General features: G+C 42.7%; 1 protein-coding gene across 3 annotated transcripts in view; it reads right to left on the bottom strand.

Moving 5' to 3' along the window:
• The window catches only part of FUT8 (fucosyltransferase 8), a 235515-nt gene extending 221242 nt beyond the window's left edge, over positions 1-14273 (bottom strand). For 2 of the 3 annotated variants that reach the window (XM_075065316.1, XM_075065318.1), the window contains exon 1: positions 14121-14273. The gene's annotated coding sequence lies outside the window, so the exon portion shown is untranslated. The remainder of the gene's footprint in view (positions 1-14120) is intronic. The other variant, XM_032776067.2, reaches the window with a different exon arrangement.
• Positions 14274-21484: the final 7211 nt, after the last annotated feature.

Raw genomic sequence — 21484 nt, 5'->3', positions numbered from 1 at the left:
TAAACAAAGATGAAGTCACCCCTTTGCTTTTTCTTTGATAACTAAATAGACTGAATTCTTTGATTCTATCACTATAATGAATGTTTTCCTAGCCTTTACTTATTGTCATGGCTCCTCTCTAATTTATTAACAACCTTCTTGAATTATGTACACCAGATCCAGATAATATTCAAGGAGTAGTCGCACCAGCGTCACACCTCTCTACTCCTACTCAATATTCTTCTTTTTATACATCCAAGGATATTAGCCTTTTGGCCAAAGCATCATACTGAGAGCTTATGTTCAGCTGATTATTTACTATGATGCCCCCAAGTCTCTTTCAATCACTACTTCCCAGGATAGTATCCTCCATCCTACAAGTATACCCTGCATTTTTGTTCGTAGATTCATGAGACTATATTTGGTTGCACTGCAATGCTTATTGTTTGCTTCCATCTAGTTTACCAAGCAGCCGACGTATCAGTTGCTATTGCAATATAAATGAATCATGGTAATGTTTTCACTCCTACCAAGGGATAATGGAAACAATTAAAGAAGAGAAGGAAACAGCAAAGAAGTTTTACATCCATCTTCATCAGTGAGGATGTTGAAAAGATAACTATCAGAGTATGCTGGCTCTGTTAAAAACAGGCACCACCCATAAGCCTTTTATTGGGGATTTTGGCCTTTACAGGAGAGGAATTCTGAGAGATGTTTTTCCAGGAGGGACTAATGGGAGATGTAGTCCTAGACCAATCATATGACCGAGGAGCCATGTGACTGTGCCAGAATTATACAATGTGTTGTTCTTGGCTCAGAAGGACAGAGACCAGGACTGGATCAAGATATTGGGTGAGATTTTCTGCAGAAGCCAGGAGGAGCTCAGAGACAACAACAGAGAGCAGGTAGTGGTACTGAAAGACCAGGGGAGATAGAATCTGGAGAGCAGCTCTCTACCAAGAGAGCTTAGGAAACTCTGACCCCAATAATAGGGTTGTTGAAAAGGCTGTGACAACAGATTGTGGAAGGATGCAAGGGGGTATGATGGAAGAAGGAAAATCTGAGACAATATAGTACGGGGGTAGAATGGAGGCTCAGTTGCCGTTATAAAGTCCTTGTTTAGGAGCATTGAGCTTCTGTTTCCAGAGAACACTGGAGGAACGCACCTTCAAACCGCTGCATCAACAGGATAAAGAACTACTGGAGCCCAGGGAGAAAAAAAGAAGGCATCTGTAGCCCAGGGAAGATGAAGACATTGTTTAGCCAGGGAGTGCAATCCTGCACCAGCAAGAGTGAAGAACTGATTCTAGAGGATTTTATTTTAGGATTTTTCACTTGGAAGGGGTGTCATTTTCTTTGGCTGAAAGGCAAAAGCAATGAAGACTGTAGAACCAAAGAGGAAAACCCAGGCGCCAAGACAGGGATGGTGAAGTAACACCACCAGAGATATAAGAACCCATGTGTTACTCCTGAGGTCCTCTTGAAATAAAGATGAGCCACTGTCAGGAATTTAAGTGCTTTTTAAAATAAAAGGAGGATGGTGGTACAAGCTGATAAACTGAAGAGCAACAAATAACCAGAATCAGACAGTATTCCTTCAGAATTTGAAGATATTTGAGAGTAAAGTAACTTACGACAATCATTGGTTGGTGGCATTCCATCAGTAAAATCTGCTACCATACTGGAGGGCCGGAAAAAGATAGCAGACAAATGTTTTACCTATTTTTTTTTATTTTAAGTGCTAGGGATAAGCCTAGAAATCACGGACCAGTAGAACTTTATGTCAGGACAAGGTAAATTGTCTGAAACAATCAATCATTAAAAACAGATTTAAAAACACATTAGTCATAATGTGGAAGGGACAAGCAAACAGTACTTTGGCAAAGGAAAATTATGTTTCTCTACTTTATAAGAATTCTTTGAACATATCAAGCGGGTGAACAGTGAAGTGACAAAACTTTCAGATAGCAATAATTTAGGTTAGTTAGGATTAAAGAAGACTATTAAGAACCTTCACCTGAAATACTGTAAGTCCCAATTGCCCTAATTACTGGGGAGAATTGGAAGTTGTTTTCACTATGGGCAGTTATGTAATAACCTGTTCACAGAATAATTCCTGCCACATTGCTCTGCAGGAGCTGGTATTGGCTACTATTAGACAGTTTACCTGACTAGAGTACTCGTCTGATTTACCATGTATAGGGCCCTACCAAATTCATGGTCCATTTTGGTCAATTTCAGTTATAGCATTTAAAAAAAAAAATCACAAATTTAATGATTTCAGTTATTTAAATCTGAAATTTCAGGTTTTGTAACTGTAGGGATCCTGTCCCAAAAAGGAGTTGGGGGGGGGGGGGTCATAAAGTTATGGAGGCGGGGGGGGGTGTTGTGGTACTGCCACTCATGTCTGTGCTGGTGCTGGCAGGGTGCTGCCTTCAGAGCTGGGCAGCCAGACCAACAGCCACCATTCTCTGGCCACACAGCTCTGAAGGTAAAGCAGAAGTAAAGCTGGCAAATACCACGACTCCCCCTAAAATAACCTTGGTACACCCCTCTCCACAACTCCCTTCTGGGCCAGAACCCCCAATTTGAGAAACGCTGGTCTCCCCCATGAAATCTGTATAGTACAGGGTAAAAGCATACAGAAGACTAAAGACCAGATATCATGGTCCGTGACACATTCTTCATGGCTGTGAATTTGACAGACCCCTAGCTATGGGAATTCCTGTGCTGTTTGCATTATTATACATTATGCAAAAATTAAGAAAAAAAATCTTATTGTAACTTTATTTTTTAAGTACTTAATATAACAAATCAAGGTCTAGCCATAAATGTTTAGTTATGATCCTGAGTCTCTTGTGCCCTCTCCAGGCACAGCTGAGGTTATCAGAAGCTCTGGCTCACTGAACTGCTTGTCTCAATGATTTTTCAAGTATGTTCCTTACTTACGGTGATGTCAAAACAAAAGATAGGGAAGCTGAAGAGAGACCTCCAAGGCTCTTGTCAATTTTAATACTTCAACACATTTTTGCAACAAGTCACGTTTTTCTTATTCAACAAAAGCATTTTTATACTCACCAAGCATGAGGAAAAAGTTATCATAAGTTAATGTGCCAATTTAATTAATTGGGTTTATGTGGAGGCAAAAGCACATGTGTACTATCTGCTTTTCTGAAGGGTCACAACTCAGCAGCGGTACAATGAATTTCTAGGCTTTTGTATACAGAGTTGGACCATTTTTTTCCCCACAGCAGATGCATGTTTATTCTATTACAAAGTATTAAGACTTACGCTCCCAACCACTCTATTTTCTAGAGAACAGTTGTTAATTATGGAAGTTAAAAAAGTAACCTTTGCATGCTCACCTACTACATGCAGCTCATGCTATTGATTTGTTCATAAAACCTGCTTCTATGTCTGAATACAAATATGTATATATACAAAACAACAGGTTTAAGTCTTCAGATCTGAAAGAGTTTAAGGACAGCCATTATTTTCATCATAGAATTTATATAACAATCAGTGTTTTTAACTAAATTATAGAAAAGTTTAATCCAAGTAATTCAAAAGGCTAACGAAAAATATCAGGAATTAGCTGCAACAGCACTAACCTGTATTATTACAGTACTTTTATAATACACAAAATATTAAAAAAGATTAGCAGAAATATCCTGGGCAGAAAAAATCATGCAACTAACCAGAATCATCTGCCACAAGATATGCACAATAATATTCCAAACACTTTTACAAAATTGTTAATTCTACAAAGTAAAAATTGTCAGAGTAACATTCTTCACTATTAAACCTCTCTCCAACTATACTACCTTCAAAAGAAACTAGGGCTGTCAAGCAATTTAAAAAATTAATCATGATTAATCACTGTTAAACAATAATAGAATACCATTTATTTAAATATTTGTGGATGTTTTCTACATTTTCAAATATATTAATTTCAATTACAAACAGAATACAGAGTGTACGGTGGTCACTATTTATTACAAATATTTGCACTGTAAAAAACAAGGGAAATAGTATTTTTCAATTCACCTAATAGAAGTACAAGTACTGTACTGAGCCACCATTCTAGAGGACGCATCCATGCTGACAATGGGTTCCGATAGGTAACAATCCAAAGCAGTGCGGACCGATGCATGTTCATTTTCATCATCTGAATCAGATGCCACCTGCAGAAGGGTGAGTTTCTTTTTTGGTGATTCCGGTTCTGTAGTTTCTGCATTGGAATGTTGCTCTTTTAAGACTTCTGAAAGCATGTTCCACACCTCATCCCTCTCAGATTTTTGGAAGGCTCTTCAGATTCTTAAACCTGAGGTCGAGTGCTGTAGATATCTTTAAGAATCTCACGTTGGTACTTTCTTTGTATTTTGTTAAATCTGCAGTGAAACTGTTCTTAAAATAAACAACGTGTGCTGGGTCATCATCCGAGACTGCTATAAAATGAAATATATGGCAGAATGCAGGTAAAACTGAACAGGAGACGTACAATTCTCCCCCAAGGAGTTCAGTCACAAATTTAATTAACGCTTTTTTTTTTTTTTTTTAAATGAGCATCATCAGCATGTAAGCATGTCCCCTGGAATGATGGCTGAAGCATAAAAGGACATACAAATGTTTAGCATATCTGACATGCAAATACCTTGTAACGCCGGCTACACAAGTGCCATGCGAACACCTGTTCTCACTTTCAGGTGATATTTTAAATAAGAAGCGGGCAGCATTATTTCCCAAATATGTAAACAAACGTGTTTGTCTTAGCGATTGACTGAACAAGAAGTAGGACCAAGTGGACATGTAGGTGCTAAAGTTTTTTTGTTGTTTTGTTTTTCAGTGCAGTTATGTAACAAAAAAAAAAAACAACAAGCCTACATTTGTAAGTTGCACTTTCACAATAAAGAGATTACACTACAGTACTTGTACAAGGTGAATTTAAAAATACTATTCCTTATGATTTTTACAGTGCAAATATTTGTAATCAAATATGTAAAGTGAACACTGTACATTTTGTATTCTGTGTTGTAATTTAAAAATCGATATATTTGAAAATGTAGAAAAACATCCAAAATTATTTAATAAATTTCAGTTGGTATTCTGTTTAACAGTGCAATTAAAACTGCAATTGCAATTTAATTAATGCAATTAGTGGACAGCCCTAAAAGAAATTATAACTACTTTCATCTTAGCACTATAATGTTACCAAGCAGACAAAGAAAGAATGCTGTACAACTGCAACTCCGATTTTGTGGAAGGATACCAACTTTTTTTTCTGAATGTCCATCACAGGGTAATTAATGTCAATGCAGACCTCAAATTCTAGACTTGAGAATTATCCCTTATAGCTCTGTATTCAGCTGTGAAGTATTCCATTTTATTTTGAACACTATATATTTTGACAAAATTTTGTTGGCGGGGGACTAAAACACCACCCCTTGCCCCTGCTTTTGGGGCACGAAGGTGGTAGAGAAGGGAAGCAGGGGAGGGGTCTGGGTTTGCTCCTTGCACTGAGCCCCAGCCCCTCTCAACCCTGTGAGTTTCTTACCCTCTTCCCCCTTTGGTAGGGTTACCCTCGGTCCTTGATGCTAGGGAAGAGAGTCTCCCTCCCTTCAGTTCTCTGTTTTTACAAGTCTTAGCAACACACCTCAAAACTCCAGTCCTCTCTCCTTCCTTACACCCCTGACTGCCTGAAGCAGGGGGGTTTATTAGGTTCCTGACAGGGCCTTAATTCACTACAGGTGCTCCAATTAACCTGTAGCAACCCTCCCTAGTCTACAGGGAACTACACCTTAATTAGCCTAGGGTTTATATATCTCCCTTCTACCACTGTCCCACTGCTCCCTGGTCCTGCTATATCACAATATGCAAAAAAGTAAACTATGTAGATCACATTTTCATGTTGGCTGATGCTAAAAGGAACTAGGTAAAATGGATTCCTGTGGATCCCCTGGTAATTGACTATGCTTTGTTACAGAAAACACCACTTACAAAGAGATCTTGGGATCCCCACTTGCCAGCCACCAGAGGTGTTGAGATCTTCAGTGAAGTATCAGTTGAATATCTGCTGATGGCAGCTTGCATCACAATTAAAGCACCACCTGACAATCATTTAATAACAGGCAATCATTTAATCAGGCATGCTTATGATTTAAAGACTTGAGGCTAGATATTTAACAAAAATGTTGTGATCAGACTAACAACATGGGAATATCCTCTTCTCCTTCCCCCATAACCCTGTATTTTATGTTCCTTTTAAGATTGCTAGTATGGGTTAACAAGATTTCAAACAATGGGACAATTTTAACACAAATGTTTTAAATTTTGAAGTTTTAAACTCAGAATTGACCACCAATTCTCAACAGTATTACATCATCAGGAAAAGGTTCCCACTGGAAATTAAAATATTACAAGATCAAGCACAGGGGAAGAGCCCGAGCCCCAGTGCGAGAAGGGGCAGGGGATCCAGCACCCACTGTTGCAGCAGCCAACAGCTCCCATGAGGGAGGCCCGCCCACGCCAGCTGAGAGCTTCAGGAGTTCCTCCCCGACATGCTGGCTGAGAGTTCTAGGGTCCCCACACCTGCTGAGAGCTCCAGCCCTACCACCCTGGGGTTGAAGCTGAAAACATCATAGAGGTATCTGAAAGTCACAGAATCTGTGACATAATCTTATCCTTAATTATAGACGAGGCTGGCAGTACCACCTATTATTAAGGTTAGCAGACATTCCTTATTATAAAACAGTTTTCAGCTGAATATAACTTTGCCATTCCAAGTGTACACCCAAGGCTGAACTGTTTTGGAAAAAATCAGGAAACACAGTTCAGATGTTTTCAAGAACAAAGCTAGAGAAAAACACATTGTTTTGCCCAGGCTGAAAAAAAATGGCAACCTTTTCTTGGAGCAGCTTTCGCACCCCAATGCATTTGATCAGGGACCTGAAATTTGTCAGAGGAGGAGTGGCCTGTGTGTCAGGGATGTGATTTTTGCCATTCCTGTGAAAATCTGCCCAAATTTGGCTTTTTTAAAAAAAAATAAAATAAAAAAATATCAGTTTGCACAATAGAGACTATATAATTTTAGCAGATAAATTCCTTGAATCCATCTGCACTGAGCTTGCTCCAGCCCTGGGCTGTAGGGGACTTAGTAGGACTTCCCCTGCAATTACAGCTCTGGGAGGCTGCAGGCTGTGCTGGGTCCTGGTGCAGGCACCAGAAATGAAAGCAGGGAGCCACATCTCTCCTGTGTACTGCTCTCAATGAAACATGGAGGAAGAAGCTGTCCAATATGAACACAGAGAGGATGAGCTATATCTGCTGAGATTGGGGGGGGGGGGGGGGGGGGACGGAAGAGGGAAAGTGGGACTGGGGGGGCAAGGTCTAAGAGCCAGAAATAAAAGAGTATTAGGAGAAGACTGGGAGCCAGTAAGTGGGATGGGGAAAGGGGACTAGGACTAGCTGGGCAAAGAGAATGGGGCTCAGAACCAGTGACATGAGGGGAGAATCAGTGATATGATGAGGAGTTGTGGTATGGGGAGGAGAACTGGGGCTGCCTGGGAGAAGAGATTGGGACATGGAGCTGCGGGGAGGGTGCAGGACAATGAGATTGGCCAAAGAGCCTGGGAGGAAGATTGGCACTGGGATCCAAAGGGGATGGGCAACCAGGATGTGGGAGAGAAACAGACTAGCTGGAAGCCCAGGAGGGAGGGAATTGGAACTGGCTTGGCAAGGGGACTGGGATTGGAGGGAGACACCGGAACTGGGTGTCTGAAGAGGTGAGACTAGAACTCTCTGGTCAAGGAGACAAGCTGGGATGAAAAGGTGAGGAGAACAGGATTGAGATGAGGAGCCAAAATGAGGAAGAGACAGAATGTAAGGGATAGATCAGAAGCGGGGGTCACAGTTTGGAGCAGGGAGAAGGAAAAACAGAAGACTCTATGCCCACCAGAACACACTTCTTTCCATAACTTGGAACAGAACCCAAGATTCTTGCATCTCACCAGTCCTCTGCTGTCAGCAAACAACTGTGAAATCTACTGGCAAAAAGCATGTCTCATCCCTCTCTAGCACTAGTCCACACAGATGATGACAGCCTAATACTGCTAGCATTTATTCCATCAGCACAAGTGGCAGAAGTCTGTGTGGTTGATCAGAAGGTTCAAACCTGTTGATGACTCATGTCGGTGTCTATATGATGAAAATTCTTGTGGTTTTCTGTTGTTTTTTTTTAAACCTAGGAAATTAGATAATACAAACATTTTTAAGGTTACAAGCTCAACTTAGAAAATGCCAGAAAATTAATGTTGCCTGTGAAACTTTAATTCAGCATATGCATTGTGAAACAGTTTTTAAATAAAAGCAGCAGAGAATCCTGTGGCACTTTATAGACTAACAGACGTATTGGAGCATGAGCTTTCGTGGGTGAATATCCACTTCGTCAGACGCAGGTAGTGGAAATATCCAGGGGCAGGTATATATATGCTAGCAAGCAAGCTAGAGATAACGAGGTTAGTTCAGTCAGGGAGGATGAGGCCCTGTTCTAGCAGTTGAGGTTGAAAACCAAGGAGAGGAACTGGTCTTAGATTGGCAAGCCATTCCCAGTCTTGTTTTAGTCTGAGCTGATGGTTCAAATTGCAGATGAACTGAACTCAGCAGTTTCCCTTTGAAGTCCTGTCTGAAGGTTTTTTGCGCAGGATGGCCACCTAAGTTCTGCTAGTGTGGCCCAGGCTGAAGTGCCTCCTACAGGTTTGTAATATGCCACTCCTGATATCTGATTTATGTCATTTATCCTTTTCCGTAAGACTGTCCAGTTTGGCGATGTACATAGCAAGGGCATTGCTGATAAGTGCGTATTTACATTGGTGATGTGCAGGTGATGAACTGGTGAACTACGACGTATAGCCTACCTTCATGCTTCCAGTCCATCCAGCACATCACCACATCCATTGTCTAGACGCCAAGCACGAGGTCAACGCATCTGCCCTAATACCCCTCAGCACAGAGACCACCACCTACAAACTCCACCAGCATTCTCAAACTACAATACCCGCACGAGAATTAGGAAACAGACACAACCAGACTGTGTACCAGAGCCCCTACTGCAGACAACCAGAAAGAAACACGACTCCACTGCCATCACATACAGCCCCCAGCTAAACCCCAGCGATATCGGGTCTCAACCATTCCGACATGATCCCACTTCACAGGTCTTGGTGCAGCCATCTGCCACAGACACTGCAACCTGAAACGTATCTCAACCGCACTGCACACGTATTAGTAACTCTAGCTCAGACATCCATGCAACAAACCTCGATGCCACTCTGCCATATATCCTCACCACGACACCATACAGACCTAACCCGATCAGCACGATACCATCAACTGCTTATCACCTGCACATCACCAATGTAATATACCCATCAGATGCCGCAATGCCCTCTGCTATGTACATCGGCAACGGACAGTCCTACGGAAAGATAATGGATAATCAGATATCAGGAATGCATATACAAACCTGTAAGAGAGCACTTCACCTCCTGCCACAACCATGCAGACTTAAGTGGCACCTGCAGCAAAAAACTTCAGGACCAGACTCAAAGAGACGCTGAGCTTCAGTTCATCTGCAATTTGACCCATCAGCTCAGGACTAAACAAGACTGTGAAGGTGCCACGACAGACCAGTTTCTCCTCTCTGTTTCTGCAGAAACAGGGCTCACCCTCCCTGATTGAACCTAACTCTAATCTCTAGCTTGCTGTAGCATATATACTGCCCTGAATTTCCACTAAGCAGCCGAAGCGAAGTGGGTATCACCCACGAAAGCTCACGCTCCAAAACGTCTGTTAGTCTATAAGGTGCCACAGGATTCTCTGCTGCTTTTACAGATCCAGACTAACACTGCTACCCCTCTGATACTTGAGTTTTTAAATATATGATCATATATTGTTTTATCCACAGAACTCCCATCTCATTCAGTGCATAGGACAAATGGTGCTTGCTTAACTATTTGATATTTTGTTTTTCCACACTGTTCTATGTGTTGCTCCATACTGTCTTTATCGCATACTATTCAAACCCTGCTCTAAAAACAAATTTATCAGATTCCTCATGGGCTTTTCTATGATGCTCATCATTACAGTATCCGAGTGCTTCATGAACATTAATGAATTTATCTTCACAACAGCCCTTTGAAGTGAGGGGCTATTATCACCCCTTTTTACAGATGAGGAATTGAGGCACAAAGAGATCAAGGTCAAAAGTATCCACTAAATTTGGGTGCCCAATCTGATTTTTTAGGATTATTTAGCACTATATATATTCGAAGCACAGTTTCCATTAACTTCAACTGCAGCTGTCAACACTTCTGCAAATCAGACCCAGGATCTCAAGCCAGGCACCCAGAAAATGAAAAACACATAATTAGTAACCATTTATACTGTAAAAAGTCTAGTTTAAGTGAGTTGCTTAGCATTACACAGAAACTCTGTAGCAAAGGAAGGGATAGAATCCAATTCTCCAGGGCAACATTCATCTGCTTTAACTATAAGACACCATTTTTTCTCTTCTTACAAACCTTTGCCTCATTTGTTACATATGTTTCAAAAATTGCCCAACAAATGAGGATGGAATCCTACAAAACAAGAGTTTACTTTCCTACTCAACTTTGATTTATCCCTAGAGCAGATTTATCCTGTGCACTGAATGAGGCAGGGGGTCCTGTGGAAAAATAGTATGTGATCATGTAATTAAAGATTGTATCATAATGCATATGCACAATGGGTCTGAATTAAGGCTGTACAGCCAATCTTAACTCTGGCATTTCCTAACCTGTGAATGCTTGACTTTGTAAACTTATGTTAGTAGAGGAGTTTGGGCTTGTCTCCCCATACTTGCGCACAAACACATATAATATATATGTGTATATAATACATATGTATACCTTTTTTTACATGATGTATAGTAAGCATTTAGTACAGATACATTATAAACATTCAGCTATAGTATGCATTAGCTATATTTCTTTATTGTATTAGATTGTATTGTACTGTGCCTCATGTAATCAAACTGGAAAGAGAGCTGCAGTTTTTTGAATGGTCTACCATAAATCATCTACATTTCTTTTCTTTATGGTATAGGTATATCCCAGAGTCAAACTGGAAACGGATCTGCAGGCTTTTGAATGATTCTAGCAAAAATTAAGTTATATTTTGCTTTGGCACTAGCTCCCCCTCCAGACCAGCCTAACAATATTGTAATTACTTCTTATTTTAAACTCTGACTATACAAAAAGTTTAAGTACTCAAATTCAACTATTTCTTTCAGAAGGTATCACTGAATCCCTGAAATTATGCTGAAAGGAATGATCACAAAATAAATATCCAAAATCCACAAACAAGACTTTGAAATTCATTCAATCTAAAATACAATGGGTAAGCAGGGCACTCATTTATACAGCTACAATTGGTTTGAACAGATCAAAACTCTCCTTAATCAGATGGGTATTTCTGGAACTGTCTAAAATATTTCTCATCAACACAATTCCATTATACACTCAAACTAATCTCTTCGTTTGAAAACTTAAGACAGTGTTCATAAACAATTAAAATTAGTTACAGAAACTAGTAAAACCCTACGGATCTTAGGTTTCAGAGTGGTAGCCATGTCAGTCTGTATCAGCAAAAACAATGAAGACTCCTTGTGGCACCTTAGAGACCAACAAATTTATTTGGGCATAAGCTTTCATGGGCTAGAACCCACTTCATCAGATGTATCTGATGCCCATGAAAGCTTATGCCCAAATAAATTTGTCTCTAAGGTGCCACAAGGACTCCTCCTTGTTTCTATGGATCTTAGTATCCTTGCTAATTTTATTAATTAATCCACTTGTTCTGGAGCAAGTATAAAGATGTTTTACATCTGTTGTTGTAGTCATAAAGTTTCCTTTTGGTTGCTTAACTAATTTACTCAGCAAGATTCTAAACAAAGCAAGAAACAAGAGAAAAAGCAGTTACAACTCTAAGACCCCTTACATTTTTCAGCTGTCAGATACATATCTCCAGTTGTCTGTCTGAGATACTGAACTTGTGCAATTCAGCATTCCAGTGTTTGCTTCTTACTTTATCCTCATTACTGAATAGCTTGCTCAGAAATATGAATAATTAATTACACTTTACACATGGAAAAATTGGTTGGTTTGTTGTGTGTATGGGGAGGGAACTTAGCAAAACACTGCTTCACTGCACAATGATTTTATCTTGAAATTATTTTAGGCAGTGCTCATACAACTTTGGCAATGTACAAACTTGTATAGCTGCAACATCCAAGCAAATACAGATTATTAAAAATACAAGTCTGCCATTCAAATTGTAGTCACCAATATAAATATTGTTGATTGTGAAGTTTAATACATGTAAAAAGATTCCTGTAAAATCTGTTTTTAGTGACCCACAGGGAACCAGCAAATATCAACTGCCTTTACAGTTGCCCATACAGTTTACACCTTTGAGTTTTTCATTACTTAAGATAAGGATGATTTTCAAAAAATGGACCTGATAATATTGTGCAACCTAAGAACCACCTCACTTCAAAATGGCCATTTTGAAGTATCCCCTTGACCGTTAGACAATGCCTAGAAATTGATAGAAAATTATTAAAGATGCTACTGTAATATATCAACTAAACATGATTGTAAATTCTAATATAAGCAGAACAAAAGTATGTTTCCCAGCCATAAATTTATTATTATATAATATCTGTATTGGAGTAGCACCAACAGGGTAGCGTGGGCCAGCCATGGCCCCACTCTACTCTGTGCTGTACACGTATAGGCTTGGTCTACACATGAGAGTTATATGGGCATAGTCAGTCAGGGTGTTAAAAAAAAAAAAAAAAAAAAAACCACATATACCCGACATAATTATGCCAACATAACTCCGAATGTAGACATAGCTATATTAACAGAAGAGTGCTTGACATAGCTCACGTTGTTTAGAGTGGTGGTGTTCCTACAAAGACAGAAAAATTCCTTTGTCAGCATAAATTGTGTCAATGCTATAAGGCTATGCTGACCTAGCTATGTCAGTATAATCTCCATAGTGTAGACAAACCCAAAAACCGTCTCTGTCTCAAAGAGTTTACAGTCTACAGCCCAATCCTACAACATATAGCTTATGTCTGGACCTCTGCACTCAAGTGCTGTATGGTATCTAAATAATGAGACAACAAGGCGATATAAACAAACAGTTTCATGAGAGCACAAGGCAACAAGTAAGATGACTGGAGTAATAAATTGCAGGTAATATGACTACCCTAGTCCCCTTTCCCTAACCCCTGTTTACTGGTCTGTCTTTACATTGTGTGTGTTTTTTTAAACAAGGCCCATCCTTTCTGGGTGTTTGGAAAGCAACTAGAACACAGCGGGTGCTGCCATAAACAATCAACTGCCATGGCATCCCTAGAATTAGACGTGCCTAGGAACAAGCACCAGTCCCCTGTCTAGACTACAGTTCAAACTCCTGTAAATTAATACGCTGTGGAACATGGTTAAAGATCCTCGTGTGGGCAAGCGCCCGGCAGTAACTGACTTCGGAGCGGATTCGTGGGGCAATTACTCCTCTGGGCTCCCCGGCGCCCTTCATGTTAAGGGGACTCACGGGAGATCCAGGACCAGCATTTTCTGCTCGTCATTTCACCCTGCAGAGACGGCAGTAGGGCCGGGGCATCTGCCGGGTGAGTGAAGTTTGCCGCCACCTCTTCACTCGTTGCTGCGGCGCGCAGAACCACAGCGGCGCTCGCCTCCCCGACCCCCGCGGCAGCCCGACTCCCGGAGCGCAGCCTCCGCCCGCGGACCCCGCTCCGCTCTCCCCCTGCGACCCGCTGCGGGAGCTCGGGACTCGCAAGCAGCTCCCCGCGTCCGGCCAACGGCCCCGCCGCTCCCTGCTCCCGAGCGGCTCAGGCCCCGGTTCCTGCCACCGCGTGGGGAGCCTGGCAACCGGCGGGGGTCGCTCTCCCCTTCCCCCACCGCCGGCAGCCGCTGAGCAGCGTTCCAGCCTCCGCAGCCCAGGCCCGGGGAGGGATGGGGAGCGGCAGCTGGAGCAGCCCCGAATCGGCTCCTCGCGCGGACCCCGCAACCCCTTACCCGAGTGGCAGCACCGGCCGCCCGCGGGCTCCCCTCCTGCTGCGGGTGCCGGCTCTAAGGAGGCGCCGGCGCGCGGATGCGGATGGGGGCGGGGGGAAGTAAAAAATACGGAAACAGGATCCTGCTGTCGCTTAACGGAGGCTCCGACTGACTGAGCGAGGGGGCGCGAGAGACACAGACAGCGCGGAGCGCGCGTCAGGGAGCGTGAGCGCGCTCCGGGAGTAAGAGTGCTGAGCAGGTGCGCGCGCCAGAGCCTGGTAGCCTGTGAGCGCGCTCAGTTGGCAAACGGCTCTTCTCGTGCAGGGGAGAGATTCGGTTCAGCTGGGCAGACGGCGCTAGCTGTTGGCAGTGCGCATGCGCCATCGATGACGCTCTTGCGACTGGCCCAGACTCAGCGAGCAGTGCTTGGTGGTGGTCGGCGCTGGCTCTCACAGCGCGGCCGCGGCTGCTCAGCGGAGACAGGTTGGACCACCGCGAGCTTGGGCCTGGGGCACGGCTTGACTGAGCACCCGCCTTCGGGGCGTGTCCCCAGCGCTGCGCCCCCGGGAGCCGCCCGCCAGGGCTTTCGCCCAGCGTACAGAGCGGAGCGAGGGTGCGATAGTGGCCCCTGCCGGGCGGGGCCCCTGCCACTGTATGTGAATGCAGCGGGCGCAGGCTCCCATGCCTCGCTGGGTTATAAAATATCAGGGTTGGAAGGGACCTCAGGAGATCACCTAGTGCAACCCCTGCTCAAAGCAGGGCCAAGTCAGAAATCTTTTCCCACAGCCCCCAGATGCTGCACTTTTTGACTGGAGCCCAGTAGATCAAGAGGAATGGAGTGAAGGGAAAGGCGGACTCTTCAGGAGCTTGAGGGTGTGTGCCTCCTGCCATCGAGGATGCCAGTTTGTGTTGGCCCTATTTCTGAAGCGTTCATCACATGACAATCTTTAATTAAAGATTCATTTAATTCCTTGAGATTCCAGGACAATCCCTGGAAGGTTGGCAACCCTAGTGCCATCCCAGGCAGCAGGAGCAGTGCAGGGAAGGGCAGCCCATTGTATCTCCTGTGAAAGCTGCAAAAAATTTTCAGATACATTTAGCTTGCCTGCAGGAGGTGGATGTGTACATTCTCTTCCTTCCCTAAAATAACCTTAGTTGCACCTTCAGCAACAGTTTGTGGTCAATAGCCACTTCCAATTACCTTTTTATTAGAAAGTTGGGATCCTAGGTTAATTTGTACAATAGAATGGAGTGTGAGAGGGGTCAGAATGACAAAAAATACTGGAACAAAAACAACTGATTTGCCCTTCTGTTGATGGGGCATGCTGTTCATTCACAAATTTGATAGTCAGCTGTGGGGGGTATGAGAGAGGTCTATGCAGTCATGAATGGTGTGGAAAAAGCTAATAGAGAAGTGTTGTTTATCTTTTCACAAAATACAAAACCCAGGGGGTTACTGATGACATTAAGAGGCAGTAGGCTGAATACCAAAACAAGGAAATGCTTCTTTGCACAATGCACAATTAACCTATGGAACTCATTGCCATGGGATGATGTCATAGTCAAAAATATAACTTCATTCAAAAAGAACCTGATAAATTAATCTGGCTATTAGCCAAGATGTCCCCATGTTTGGGACAACCCTAAACCTCTGACTGCCAGAAGCAGGAAGGGTATGACTGGTGGATCGTGTTCTGTACAGTTTCCCTGAAGCTCTGGTACCAGCTACTGTGGATAACAGGCTAGATTGACCATTGGTCTGATAAACTGTGGCAGGTTCTTATCGTCAATTTTTTGACAGGTGCAAATTATTCAGATTCCAAATAAAGGTAAACTACACTTGGTGTTTGCTTGATCAATTCAATAATTGCATGGACATATCACACTACTATGGTAACACAGTTGGTTCAAATAGTCTTCCATTGCTATCCCACAGTGCACAAATCATTGCAGAAGAAGTAGAATTTCTACTATGTATTCAACTGTCAACTTGCCCAGAGGTCTTAACAGTTTGATTAAATTTACTCTGACTGCTTCATGATTTCTGTTTAAAAATGCACTAATAAATCCGCAGCCCAACCTACTGTAGTAAGAATAAACTGCTCCAAGGAGCAGTAATGAGAACTTGAGAATATATTTCTAGAGGGCACTGCACCTCCATTAATGCACATAACACTAGGGTGGATATAGGAAAAAATGAAGTCTTTAAACTGGTGCAACATGACATTATCAAGCAGTGGTGTAACAATGAGTGTAAAATAATGAGTTGCTATACTGCCGATTGACTTCTCTAGTGCAGATAAGGCCTTTGTTCATTTTTATTGGGGATGAGGGAGAAGAAAGGAGAGCATAGAACTGATAGCTTTCCCAGTGAATCCAAGTCACAGATTTAGGTCGAAACTGTGTAAAGTCATGAGGTTATGTGGGGGGCCAGGTCCTGCCCCCAGGGGTAGGAGGCCCTGGGAGAGGGCTGGAGAGTGAGCCCACAGTGCACTGACTTTGGGCAGCAGGAGCTCCTAACTCCCCTAGAGCTGAGCACAGAGGTTGAGAGCAAGACCACCCTGGGAAGCGATAGCTTCTATGTCCCATAAGGCTGGGCTCAGAGGTTGACAGCAAACATGTCTTTGCGTTCACCTTGGGCAGCAGCAGCTCCTTGCCATATCGCAACACCACTCATTCAGATTTGGCCTGACTGCCACCCTGTCCTGATTTGGCCTGACTGACACCCAGGCCAAATCTGAGAGGTTCCATGACCCTATGCACTAAGTCACAACTCCAGGAACAAGGAGCCAGGCCCAGCCCCACAGGACTGGAGCTTCTATTGTGGGGTGGGCTTGGTCTTCAGCACCCCTCCCAGGCTTTGCCCTTCACCTAAGTGCTTTATTAAAATCATGGACAGAGAAAAGTCACAGACAGAGAAAGCATGGTATCCGTAACTTTTCCATCACCACAAAAACCCATAGCCCAACACCAGGCAGTGTGGGAAGAAGGGTCACACTCCCACTATATGCTGGTAAACTTACATAGTTCTCCAATGGATGTCCTCATGGGTCAGTGGATGCTGCCATTTTTACAACACTAAGACCAGTTGGAACATTCATATCCTGGTAAAAGAAATTGCCTATTAAGAGATGTCCATAATGGAGTTTTTAAAAATGCAAGACAGCTGTCAAGTGGTGGTAAATGATTTTCTGGGCCTTCATTATAAGTGCTGGAAAGCATTAGAAGTGGTGCACAGACATCAGTGAAATGCTCATTCAAGCTGCTAGTCTGGTGGACCCTCTGCTTCCCTGGCCACAAAACCATATCCTGGAAATGCAGATAGAGGTAGATGAACATTCAATTACACTCTGAGCAAATGCAGCATGGCAGTAGAATGCACTTTAATAAATCCAAAAAATGATAAATATTCCCACATCCAAACTTACTGAAAGATAAACACATCACTTTTTCAAAATATTCTGCAATACATATAGTCACTTTTTCCTGGTGGGAGATTAAATGGCAGAAACAAGGAAGACGTGTACATGAAGAGAGAATTCCAGTCTGAGTCAGTTTCTGTATTTTGTAATGCAGGATACTGGGCAAGAGCAGGGACTAGCAAGGGATATATACTCTCTGTAAGCCTATTGTTTAGCTCCATGTAGTCCCAGAACAGTAAGACTCTAAGCACCTAGGGCAGGTCAATCTCCTGTTTTATGCATCTCTCCATAGATGCCTTACCCTAACTAACTTAGTATGTAATTTATCATGGAAATCAGCCACTCCACCAGGCAACTGGAAGGTAGATAATGTAATGCCGAATTTTAAAAAGAGCTCCAGAGGAGATCCTGGCAATTGAGACTGTACTGGGTAAATTGGTAAAAACTATAGTAAAGAACCGAAGTATCAGACATGTAGATAAAACATAATTGTTGGGTAAGAGTCAACACAGCTTTTGTAAAGGGAAATCATGCCTCACCAATCTATTAGAATTATTTGAAGGAGTCATCAAGTCTGGGGATAAGAGTGAGCCAGTGGATACATTCTACTTGGAGTTTCAGAAAGATTTGACAAGGTCCTGTGCCAAAGGCTTCTAAGGAAACTAAGTAGCTATGGGGTAAGAGGGAAGCTCCTCTCATGGATCAGTAACTGGTTGAAAGATAGGAGACAAAGGGTGGGAATAACTGTTCGGTTTTCACAACGGAGAGAGGTGAACAATGGGGTTCCCCAAGAATCTGTACTGGAACATGTACTGCTCAACATATTCATTAATGATTTGGAAAAGACAGTAAACAGTGAAGTGAAAGTTTGCAGACAATACAAAATTATTCAAAATAGTTAAGTCCAAAACAGACTGTGACGAGTTACAGAGGGATCTCACAAAACTGGATGTCTGGCAGATGAAATTCAGCATTGATAAATGCAAAGTAATGCACATTGGGAAAATAATCCCAATTGTACATATACAATGACGAGATCTAAATTAGCTGTTATCACTCAAGAAAGAGATTGTGGAGTCGTCATGGGTAGTACTCTGAAAACTTCTGCTCAATGCACAGCACCGGTCAGAAAGTCTAACAGTATGGTAGAAACTATTAGGAAAAGGATAGAAAATATCATAATGACACTATATAAATCCATGATGCGCCCATTACCTTGAATACTATGTCCAGTTCTGGTCACCCATCTCAAAAATGATATAGCAGAACTGGAAAAGGTTCAGAGAAGGGCAACAAAGGTGATCAAGGTTATGGAATGACTTCCATAGGAGGAGAGACTAAAAAGATTAGGGCTGTTCAGATTAAAAAAATAAATAAGTGGGGATATGATAAAAGTCTATAAAATCATAAATGGTACAGGAAAAGTGTTATTTATGCTTTCACACGATATAAACAACAAGTGACCCAATGAAATAAATAGGCAACAGGTTAAGTACAAACAAGAGGAGCTACTTTTTCACACAATGCACAGTTAACATGTGGAACTCATTGCCATGGGATGCTGTGATCGCCAAAAGTATAACTGGGTTCAGAAAAGAATTGGATAAGATCCTGGTAGACAGGTCCATCAATTGCTATTAGCCAAGATTGCCAGGAATGCAACTCCATGCTGGGGGCAACCCTAAACCACTAGCTACCAGAAGCCGGGAGTGGAAGACTGGGGTGGATAATTCCATAATTTCCCTGCTCTTTATATTCCCCCTCAAGCTCTGGTATGTGCCACTGTCAGAGACAGGATAGTGGGTAAGATGGATTATGGTCTGACGCAGTAAGGCATATTCTTATGCCATGCATCTCCAACATCAGCCATAGCCTTTTCTCCTTGTATTAGCGAATGCTCTCTGATGCACCCATCAGTCTTGCAAAATGTCCTCCTTAGTCTTTCACTTCTGACTTGATACTTTGAGGCAATTGTTTGCTACTGCGGGCAAAGACCAGTGGCCTTTTCGGCACAGCTGCTGAACCAATGTCAAAAGGAGAGAAAAAGATAAAATCAGTATCTATAGCAACCTTCTACTGGGGCCTAGGAATAATAAAGTATCTATTTTTCCCTAGTTTTGCATTCCAAACTGGTGTTATTACAGACTGGCTCAGACACTGATATGATAAACAGATTGCCAGTGGCTCTCCAGTATTGGGCTGCTGCTGCTACTCCCTTACCATTATGGTTATTAAAGATTTGTATTGCAGTAAAACCTGCAAACCCTAGTCAAGGATTGAGGCCCCCGTAGTTCTAGACACCATATACATACATAATAAAACAATCCCTGCCACAAAAGAATGTATAATCAAAATAAATGAGGAAAGTAAAAAAGTGGATACAAGCAAATGGATAAGGGAATACAAGGTAACATTCAGGTGATCAAGGGAACTGTGGGTTCCAAACATTTCAAAGGGCAAATATAATAATAGCCCTTAGCTTCAGGCAGCTCTAGCCTCAGATGATCTCACCTTGAGTAAGATTCCCAAAAGGGAAAGATGAAAATTGTTCCAGAGAGTTATCTGAAAGCTGGGGAGAGAAGCTGCAACGTTATTTGCCCATATGGTCCTTCTGGCTGACCTAAGGCAGCGGTGAATCATTGTTATCTGTTATAAAAATAGATATATCTATCCAACCACCAGGGTACACGTCAAAGCATTGGAATGTCTTTAGTGTGACTGTTTCTCAAACAAAGTGGTGACAGACTGAAGAAAAGTCAGGGCTGAAATAAACAAAATATTGTATTAGGATGCCTGTGGGCCATACAATTGTACATACTACTGTGTGAAATTAAATGAACTGTAAATATTTGCTTAATGCCATAATGATACTACTGCTAGTTTTCATGCCTTCAAACATACTGCCTTAAAGAAAACCATACAGCACTGGAACTGGTTTTGCATGCATTGTAGATATTGCTGGACATGGGATGGCAGATAAAATACTATGTAAATACTTTGGCCAAAGTGCTATGGTTTGTGCTTTAGCAATTCAATACTCCTGTTTTTATGTTGTGGTCCATTTGTGCCTTTGGTATTTTTTTAGGTGCACTTCAGGACTGGCCATGTGAAATAGCTCTGCCAGCTGCTTGGCAAGCTGTGCTAGTGGTTTCTGTTCTGACCTGGTGAGTTTAGTACCAGTGAGGGTGAAAACCAGGAGAGTGACGGAGGAAAGAGAGAGAAATGGGGAATCCACACATTCACCCTTGAGTAACTATAACAGCTGTGTGAATCCAGAGGCAAGTTTCCCAAACCAGCATAAAAGGACCACAAATAAGTACCTTTTACTATGAAAAGCAATTACTAAGTGTAGAGACTCCCTTTCCAGGGCCGCGCAGAGGATTCAGGGGGCCTGGGGCAAAGCAGGGGAGTGGACATAAAAAAAGGCGCCATCTGCTGCGGTGCTTGTGCTCACCGGGTGGCACTCTGTGTCTTCGGCAGCGGTGGGTCCTTCACTCGCTCTGTGTCTTTGGCAGCACTGAAGGACCCGCCGCCAAAGTTCCGCCAAAGACCTGGACCACTGCCGGGTGAGTAAAAAGGTGTCTCTAGCCAGGGAAGGGATTCTTGGCCAAGGCTTGTGGGGCCCCTGTGGGGCCTGGGGCAAATTGCCCCACTTGCCCCCCCTACATGGCAACCCTGCCCTTATCACCCCAAGAACTCCTCCACTGGAAAATAATCAGTAGGTGTCACCCCAGGAACTTATAAAGATATGCTTCAGTTGGTGCAAGCTCAAATGATTGAGTTCCATGTGGATACATCCCACTAGCATGGTCATGCATTCAGCACAATAGTCCTCCCTTGGAAGTCACTTGAAACTACAGGTGCTCAGCACTTCTGGCAAAAATAGACCCTAGGTTTCTGAAGCTGAGTCTCCTGGAAATGAGGCGGCAGAGCACACAATTAGTGGACACCTCTGAAAATTCT

This window comes from Chelonoidis abingdonii, chromosome 4 (assembly GCF_003597395.2).
Source record: "Chelonoidis abingdonii isolate Lonesome George chromosome 4, CheloAbing_2.0, whole genome shotgun sequence".
NCBI classification, from domain to species: Eukaryota; Metazoa; Chordata; order Testudines; family Testudinidae; genus Chelonoidis; species Chelonoidis abingdonii.
Note: the sequence above shows the minus strand (reverse complement) of the source record. Positions and strands in the feature narration are given on the sequence as shown.